Consider the following 9450-nt stretch of genomic DNA (forward strand, 5'->3'; position numbering starts at 1 on the left):
CATAGCATTAGGAAAAGTCAGTCATGTTTAGTTTCCACAACATAATTTTCCAGTAAATTCAGTGAAGGACAAGCTTAGGCTTTATGCTGCATTTTTATGATCAAGAAAGCAGTTTCCTCTCGAAATTCTTGCTGTTCTGCTGCAATCTTACAGGAAGGAAGTTCTGCAAATCTTTGAGGGAAACACTTTCCTGTCGAAAGCTGTGAACGCTCTGACCAGTGGCAGAATTGAATTGACCAACAGGTTCAATGAGTTGAATTCAGTGTTTTTGACAAATGACAAAGCACCCAGGGGTCCCAATTGTTACTGCATTTTCAGGAATGGCTGTAAATCCTGAGATGGGTCCAATTCTTCTGAATCAGGAGGATTGTGCCCAGCTGGCCATTGAACCACTGTCTCCTCATGGCCGTCTGGAATGAGTGCATTATTTAACTAGTTACTTTCTTTCTGATTAAATGGATTCTGTGCCTAGAATACCTCATCCATGAGTAAGCATCAGCTTAGATGCTGGACGCCACTTGAATTTGGCATATGTTCTATCCAGTTAAAATTCCTATGCTTACCTTCAGATATACTTGTTGGTTTATATTCTTTATTTTGTCTTGTTTTTAGTTAACTGGAGTTTGTTTGCTTGATTTTTTTATTTTCACCACCCATTTTCTTTCTTACGTGCATAATTCCCATCAACATGCACTCCAAGCATCCACTGTCCTTAGTGGAAATAAAATACCATATATTTGCGAGGTTTTGTGTTGTTTTGGTGTCACTGTTGTTATCTGTATGTAAAATAGTCTCACTGGACATTTTCTTTGACAAATAAGCACTGAGTCGATCAGATGCAAGCCGCCACTCTAGGTGACAAAGCCGACTGCCAGCACGTGGGGACAACCCTTATTTGCTCCTCAGACGCCCTGTGATGAGCAGGGCATTAGCATTTCATTTTGCAGGGAGTCAGCCGAGCCAGAAATAAAGCCAACCCGTCTCTTTCCACTCTCGTAATAGGTTTTGTTTAGCTACCTGTTAACATCTCCAGTTAGATGCTACGGAGGTCACAGGTGCTCCTGTGTAAAGTGTGGGGCGAACCACGTCTGCATCCATCACCTGGTCAGGCCATCACCTTCTCAGCCCACCCATGCCTCAGCTCCAAGGGAGCCAGTGATGGAGCATCGGAGGCAAAGCCCATACTTCATTCATTCATTCATTCATTCACTGACTCACTCAACAGCTGGGAAGTGTCAACGAGGTGCCCGGCACCTTGCTACAAGCTCCACCTTCCAGAGCAGAAGACCAAGTCTTGACCCTTCACTTCAAACTATAGCTTATATACTGACCCTGCCACCAACCTCCCAGGCCACACCAGCCGCAGAGGGTCCCCTTCCCTTAGCTCCTGTCCTTTGCTTCCTGTTTGCCTCCTTTGATACTCAGTGGGAGGTGCCTTTGTGTCTCTCATTTGTGATGCTCAGCTAGACAGCTGTGCCTTTCAAAGCAAAGCTGGCTGTGTGTGTATCAAGCACTTGCTAGTTTTGACGATGACAATGAACCGTGTATATGTTCTGTGTACCCACAGCCCTTCGTCATCACCCTCACAGCCCCCTGACTTAGGATCCATTAGATCCACTAACAAGTCCCCAGGGCCCCCATCTGGCCACACAGCTGAGCCTCGCTGTCTGGAATCACGCCTCACGCTGCCCTGACTTCTGCACTAGTGCTGAAGCCACCACCAAACAGCCAGGGTGCACCTGAACAGGACACAGACACATTTGTTTCCATTTCTTCTTTGGCTGAACCATAGGGAAAGAATGTCTGGCACATCCTTCCCAAGGGGTAAAGCGTTTCAGAAATAGACGGAAGTGCCCTTCACCCCACAGTCTTCTCTGCTCTCTGGATCTGTCACCTGCCACTGCTCTGGGCTTCTTTATACCTCTCTCTCTCTCCCTCTCTCTTCCCCTCTCTCCTCCCCTGTGTAGGAGTCCCTTTAGGCCAAGACTGTGTGTCCACAATTTTACACGTCTGAGTGCCCAGCCCCTTGTGCAGGTGTTCTAGAAATGCTTCTTCAATGAATGAATGAAAGGATGGCCCTGCCACTTATTCCACCTGTTGCCAACGGCACAGAGACCTTAATTCTGAGGATAATCTCTGAATGAAATCCAACCACCCACTCGATCCACAGTATTAGACTAATAAATCTATCCCTTGGTGGCAAGAAAGGCTGAGCATCCATTGTGTTCCGTCCATCTCTTCTCCCCCTTTCACCTTGGTTGGAAAAGTTATTGAAGAAGAGGAAGTGGTCGAAGATCAGAGGAAAACAATTGGGGAAATCCGTACACCTGTCAGCTCGGCTCTGCACGACAACACCAGCAAGCTCTGTCTCCTTTGGGGAAGCACCTACACAAGTGCTCGTTCTTTCAACATTTTTTCTTTAATTTAATATAAACGCATTGAATGCACCAGAAAGAGCGGCGTGCCTCTGAATGGAGCTACTCAGTGAAATGAAAGCAAAACTGTATTAAAGCCGGTTTCTGGACTTGTCAATACAATTTAAATAATCAAGTGTTATTACTTCTAAACTAAATACAAAGCCTTTTAATTGTGGATATGAGTCTTTGGCACAGGAGGAATGAATGGGTATTCCCAGGTGACTAGTTAAAATGTCTGCAAACCTGAAACCTCCTTTCTCAGAACCTGTTTCCGCATCCTGACATTGGATGTTGGTTTTGCTGTTTTCAGTCGGAGTGGCCGTCTTTTCCTTCAGGGTCAAATGGGTGATTAAGCTGTCACTGCTCATCATGTGTTCGTTGTAATCAAGCATTACAACTGCACGTGGTCTTTTTCCAGTTAAAAATAACATGATTCGGTGAGCGTTTGAGATGAAAAAACTTAGTTTGAATCCCTCCCACACGCATCTGTGTAACCAGGGCGAGTTTCAGAAGCTGAGTCTGCTCTTACCTAAGCAAGGGGATCCCCTCATAGGGCGGCTGAAAGTATTGAATAGAAGACCCATGCGAACATTCCTGATACAGTTCCTGGTACCAGGAGACCCATAGGAAATGAGATCTCATCTACTTTTCTCTTAGAGGCAGATTGTTTTTGTCTCAAATCCCTTGGATAGAAACTTCTCTTGTATCACATCATTCCTTTTAGCAACTTTTTTCCATTCAATTGATTTTTGTAACACATCCCAGGGAAATATCCTTTCAGGACATCTCAGCAGCAAATAAAATGCTCCAGAGCCTGACGGCTGGTCCCCTCCTGGGGTCCTCCTCTGGCTCTGTCGTTTTGGCCAAGATGCTCCACTTCTCTGAGACAGAGATGCCTGTCTCCCCACATCCCTGAGGCTGATGTGCAGACATCAGGAGTGAACACACAGGAAAACACCCCAGCTGGAGGGCTGGGCTCAAATACTACGATGCTGCTATTTTTTTACCTCCTTCTGCTTTGGTTTTCTCATCTGTAACATTGGGGATGATAATAAATGGCCAACGTGCTGAGGTGTCGTTTCGATTAGAAATAACACATGGAAGGAGCTTAGCCTGGGGCCTGGTGCCAAGGTGGGTGATGCACATCGCAGTTCACTCAGATTCAGATGATTGCTGTAATTTCTTCTTTGTAACACAGGAAAAAATAACTGTAAAGTACTCTCCTGAAATTCACAGATATAGAAACACATTGAGTCCAAAACAGCACATACAGATACTGCTATTTTTCTCAGTATGACGCAAGCAGTTAAGACCGTTTGTCGAATATGCCTGCACTTTGCCAACCCTGCTCCAGCAAGTGACCCTAAAAAATGACAGACAGAAATTAGGATTGCAGCCATCTGCTTCCTGCCACACAAGGAGAAGCTGCTGTAGTTTCCTCTCCTGGATATGCATGTCATGAAGATAATATTCATCTTTGCCTAATGATCAGTCACAGTTTTTATTATGGGCCCACTCCTGAGAGTTCTTTTTTATAAAGAGGACAGCCATTGCTGGCAGATGGAAGCTTACCTGAGACAGCGGTGTTGCTAAGCATCGGTTGAACTGACCGGTGGCCGCCTTGTTATGAAATGGTTAGCTCGCCCTCATTTACATAACCCCGGGAGTATAGCATGCACTGTCTACACTTGATATTGTCATCCTGAAGGCTCATGTTTGCTGTGGTTCAAGGTTAGAGAAAATGTTGGGTGCAAAATGACCTCAGGACAGGAGGGCAACAGAGCAGCAGCCAGACTCCTTTACTCACTACCCACAGCAAGTAACAACAGCAACAGCCACAAAACTAACAGTAATAATTTCCACAGGCACAGACCACAAACAAGGCTTGCACCTACAAAATGAACAGGCGGGTCACTACTTTGGCGAAATTTCCCTTTTGAGTCCTCAACATCCTTTCTGAGTCCCCACCCAATGCAGTTGTCCACGGCCGAAGCCCATCTCTCCGTCCCGTTTCTACACCGCAGTAAAGTGAGTGAGAGACCAAGTCCAACACCCTTGGGGACAAGTCTCTGTACAGGCCTTAGATTAGAAGATGGACATGCTTTAGAATCCAGCAGACCTGGAGTCAAAGGCCAGTTCTGGAAGTTTCTAACCATGAGACCTTAAACTCCAGGGCATCCGCCTTCTGAAATGGGGGACACTTCCCTCCTGGGTCCCCGGAGCACAGGATGCAGAGCCTGGAGGGGAGGAGTTTACTGTTGGCAAGTGCTCAACATGCAGCAGACATGCCTCAGATTCCAGTTCAATCCTATAATATCTCATAGATACAGAGCTGAGGCTCTTCACATGTCGTATCTAACTCCCATGGAACATAGCCTCGGCCTGGACCCATTTCAGTGCTGCGGCTTTCTTTTCTCTGCCTGTTATTCCCCATGGGTTGAGTCCTGAGTCCAAATTACAAATGCTGTTAAATCTCAGGTAGTAAGACCATAATGTCAAGACTGTTAGAACTCAGGCCTTCCGGCTCCCAATTCTGTTTGCTTCCTGCTGAATCACGGTCATGACAGCTTCCGTGACCTTGGAAAACACGGGCAGGCTGTGTACGGGGGTTGGAGAATAGGTCGCAACAGAACCAACCCTCACCCCGTGCAGTCTGGGCTTGCTTGAACTCTATGCTTGCTCTTTAGATGGCACGTCTCTTATGGACCGACTGTTGTGATCCCCCCAAATCCATATGCATATTGAACGTTGTCTCATTTTACTCTCCCCCAAACCTGTAAGGGCAGGAATTACTGTCCCTGTTTTAGAATGGTGGTCCCTAAGGCTGCAGCACGCCAGTGTCCCTGACCACAGACCATCATCCAGATCTTTATTTGGCTAAACAGCTCATGACACCTTGGCACTGCAGAATATTTGAGGTGTTAGTCAGGCTCATGGGGAGCAGCTCTCTGGGAAGGATCATGGAGGAAGGCTGCAGTGACTCAGGTCTCCTGGGCTGGCACCCCCAGATGACCCGTGAGTCAGGAGAGGAGCACCTGGGGTGGGGCAGTCGAGCAAGACTCTGCACTTTTCTTGCCCATTCATATCTGTTCTGGGAAAATCTGACAGCCCTGGGAAGGTAGACTGATGACACATTTCACCAGAACTTAATCTCCTGGGCCTGTGTCCAAAAGGCACCGCACCCTTAACCTTTTAGCAAAAGGAAGGACCTAGGTGAGATTCCCTGAAGAAATACGAGGCGTGTCCTCATAAAATTGGTTTATTGGGCGGTGACTTATGCCCTGGGAGGTGGCGTGGGGCAGTAGAATGAGGGGGGTTGAGAACTGAGTTCAAGTCCGTCCACGTCTGAGCTGTGCGGCCGTGCATGAGTCACTCAACTTCTCTGAGCCTTCGGTGCACCATCTGTGAAAAAAGGACAATACCTTTCTCGCAAAACTCTGTGGGAATCATATGAAATAGGCATTCAGCAAATATTAATTCCTTTTCCTTTCAAATGTAGGTAATTTAACTTTTCTAGGGGCAAAGAAAGGAATGGTCCAGGAAAAGACTGTTTAGGAGGCTGGTGAGTAGACGGGGTAAGCTTGCTGGAAATAACTAAGCAGAACCCCAGCAACGGTCATGGGCCGAGAGGTCATGGGTTCAACTCAGTGCTTTCGAATCGGGTGGGGGAGCACACTGTAGACTCAGAAGAGCCAGAGGGACTTACTAACCTTACCGATTGATGATTATTGCCAGGAATAATTTATTTCCAGGATAATTTGGTTTTTGGGTAATTTTATATTAGTTTACATAGTATTTACAAATGTTATTTTATCCCCATATTTAATCCAAGGAAGAAACTATTTTATCCTTATTTTCTAAATAGTTTGTGTCCTGCCTAAGAATTCTCAGGCTTACATCCATCTGACCACCACATGTGCTTCTGCTACGGCGAGAATGACCCTTAGGACGAGCTTGAAGGGATGCACTTGCCCTCAGGTACCTCCCATTAAAACAATAAAATCTACAGATTGAAAAAAAATAAAATCTTAGGTGTTGCCTAAAGGCTCTCAGGTCCAATAAGTAATGAATGCTTATTAAAATATATTGACATGGTGTGTTCATAACATAAGAGCCTGGGTTTGCAAGTTGCTTCTCATTTGAAGTCTATTTGCGGTGTTCTTATGCAGAGAAAACAAATAATTTTAACTCAACTGTGGCTTCCAATGAACAGATGGGCGGGAAGGCGTCCTGCGTGAGTTGTAGGTATAAACTCTCCAAAGATTTCCCAAGAACTATGCTAGAGGACAGTGTCATCAGGAATCCAAGTTTCATTATTTGCACTCAAGAGAATTCTGAAGGCTGCTAACGGTCAGTTTCCCTTTTTCCAAAGTGCAGAAAAACATACACATTTGGTCTTCTAATGCTTTGCAAAATGGGTATGGATCAAAAGGCAGATGCTCAAAGAACTGCAAAAGGTTGTTTGCATGTATGTCCAGTTTGCTAACTCTGCAGATTCAGCAAGTCAAAAGCAAGAACCCAAAGGATGAAAGGCTTGCACTGCTGGGGCTGGGATCTCGCACAGTTTACCTTGGCTTACAGTCTTTTTTGCAGCTCATTTATTCTTCAATTTTTTTTTTTTTTTTTTTTTTTTTTTTGTGGTACGTGGGCCTCTCCCTGTTGTGGCCTCTCCCGTTGCGGAGCACAGGGTCCGGACACGCAGGCTCAGTGGCCATGGCTCATGAGCCCAGCCGCTCCGCGGCATGTGGGATCCTCCCGGACCGGGGCACGAACCCGTGTCCCCTGCATCGGCAGGCGGACTCCCAACCACTGCGCCACCAGGGACGCCCTATTCTTCAATTTTTAATAAATTTGTCCAACTTCTTTTTTGCCTAACACTCCTTTCCACAGAGTCAGTGATGGCTTTATCTCCAGACGCTTTTTTTTAAAGCCTCAAATGTTTGGCTGAGAAATGAAACAACAAGTTAGGGTTCGAGATGCTTCTCTGCTTTCTCAAGGAAGCCAGGAAAGCAGACCCAGCCAAGCACAGTTAGACCAGGTAGGAGGAAGAGTCCTCAGAGGGGGATCTCTGGTGGAGAAATACCTCCCTAGTGCATGCCATATGTGCAGATCAGGGAAATCAGGTGCTTTTACTATTTTACTACTTTTGGAGCCAAATCTAAATCAAGAGACAGAAGTCAAGATGACTCAAGAGGTCTTGGAAACAAAGACAAGTCTCTTATAGAATTGCATGTTTTTATACAGCCTGTGTGGAGAGAAAGTTGTGATTAAGGATCTGTAATTTTTATTTGCAGACTTTCAGTTCTGCTCTCATTTGGTTGAAACCATTGGTTCCGTCTTTCATTTCCTGTATCAGGCATATCTCTGAGCACATCTTCTCTGCACTTCTACATTGTCCGACGGACACTCAGATGACCAGGGCTGTGCCCGTGTTTGCTGCCTGGATGGATGGAGGACCCCGTTCACTTCAAGGTGCTCTTCCCAATGTAGATGTGAGCGCTCTGACGCTGGGACACCTAGGAAAAGTGCCCGGGCTCATTCCCACAGCCTCGCACATAACCAAGGACTTGATACCAAATGCAGAAGTTGCAAATGTGAGAAGATGCCGTTGCAAATGTGAGGAGATGCCATTTCAACTGCACGTGGAACTATGGTTTTGAACCAGAGCGAAAATCAGAAGATTCGGGGGAACTTGAAAGTTACCCAAGGCCTTTTGCTCAGAGATTAAAAATTCATCTTCTCTTCGTCTTAAATATTATGCAGATTCTGACTCCTAAACGTGCACCAAAAAGAAAAAGAAAAAGAAAGAAAAGAAACGAAGGAAAAAAGAAATAAGCATATTTTTTGTGCACTTTGAAAAAGAAGGGACCAATCACTACCAGTCTTCAGTATTCCCTTAATGCTAAAAATTGAGCTCAAATTCCTTGGCTAAGCATAAAATTGTTTAGCAAGAAGAGTGCTGTGACCTCAGAGGTGGAGAGATGGGGATCTGGGAGGTGTCCCCCGACTGTGCTGGTCACAGTCTTACAGTCCTTGTCATGATTAACCGCGTCCCCTTGCCTTCAACACATCCCAAGTTTCAAGAACACTTACCACTCAGGGGCATTCTGAGACTTACATAGAACATATTTGAAAAAGAAAACAAAAAGTCCCTTTTATTGTTTTAAGAGAGCCTGAGGTTTGCATCCCGAATCCATCTCAAGGCCACACAGTACGTCCTGGATCTGATCCTGGGGAAAGGAAAGAGGGCTGGTGCCTGATGCCCCAGCACCCAGAGGACCCCGGAGCAACCCAACTCTTCCTTGGATGGGCGGGAATGAGACTCACAGAACTCCACAGCCCTGGGGGTGGAGCTGGGGCGCAGGGGCAGGGGGCAGAAAGGACAACTGGTTGGCACAGACAATCTCCTCTCCTCTTGCCTCCAAGTCATTAAAGCTCCATCAGGAGGAATCAGCTCGGGGGCATCACAATGATAAAGGTCTTCATCACTGATTGTTTTCCTCAAACCACAAACCTCTCCCTTTTACAGCTTTCTCTTTTGTCCTTCACTGTCCTTGGTCCTTCCTCCTTTTCCTCTCAGGAGTTTGCTAATGATTCTTTCACGTGGAGCCTGAAAATCTCACAAGAAAGAGACCCTTAGAGTCTTTCCTAGGACAGAGGCTGAATAACTTAGACCACTCTTAGAAATACTCCTTTGCCCTGTGGTTGTAGGGTCATTGGAGAAGCCCTTAGGGCACAATCTACTCTTCCAAGCTTGAGACCTAAAAGCTATCTTCTGTACCCCTTCCCACCTTCTAGCAGCATGCACTTTGAAGTCCAATGACCTGAGCTGGTATCTCAGCACTGTCACTCATGCGTGGGCCTGGATAACTTATTTAACGGTAGATACTTCTCTTTCTTCAACTGTGAAATGGAGTCATAATTGCACCCATCTCCCAGTGTTGTTCTAATATATAAGACTTGGAATGATGTAGGGTCCATAGTGAACACTCGGGAAGCACTAGCTATTCCTACTGGTTCTTTCTTCAGCTCC

This window comes from Globicephala melas, chromosome 2, assembly GCF_963455315.2.
Source record: "Globicephala melas chromosome 2, mGloMel1.2, whole genome shotgun sequence".
Classification (NCBI taxonomy): domain Eukaryota; kingdom Metazoa; phylum Chordata; class Mammalia; order Artiodactyla; family Delphinidae; genus Globicephala; species Globicephala melas.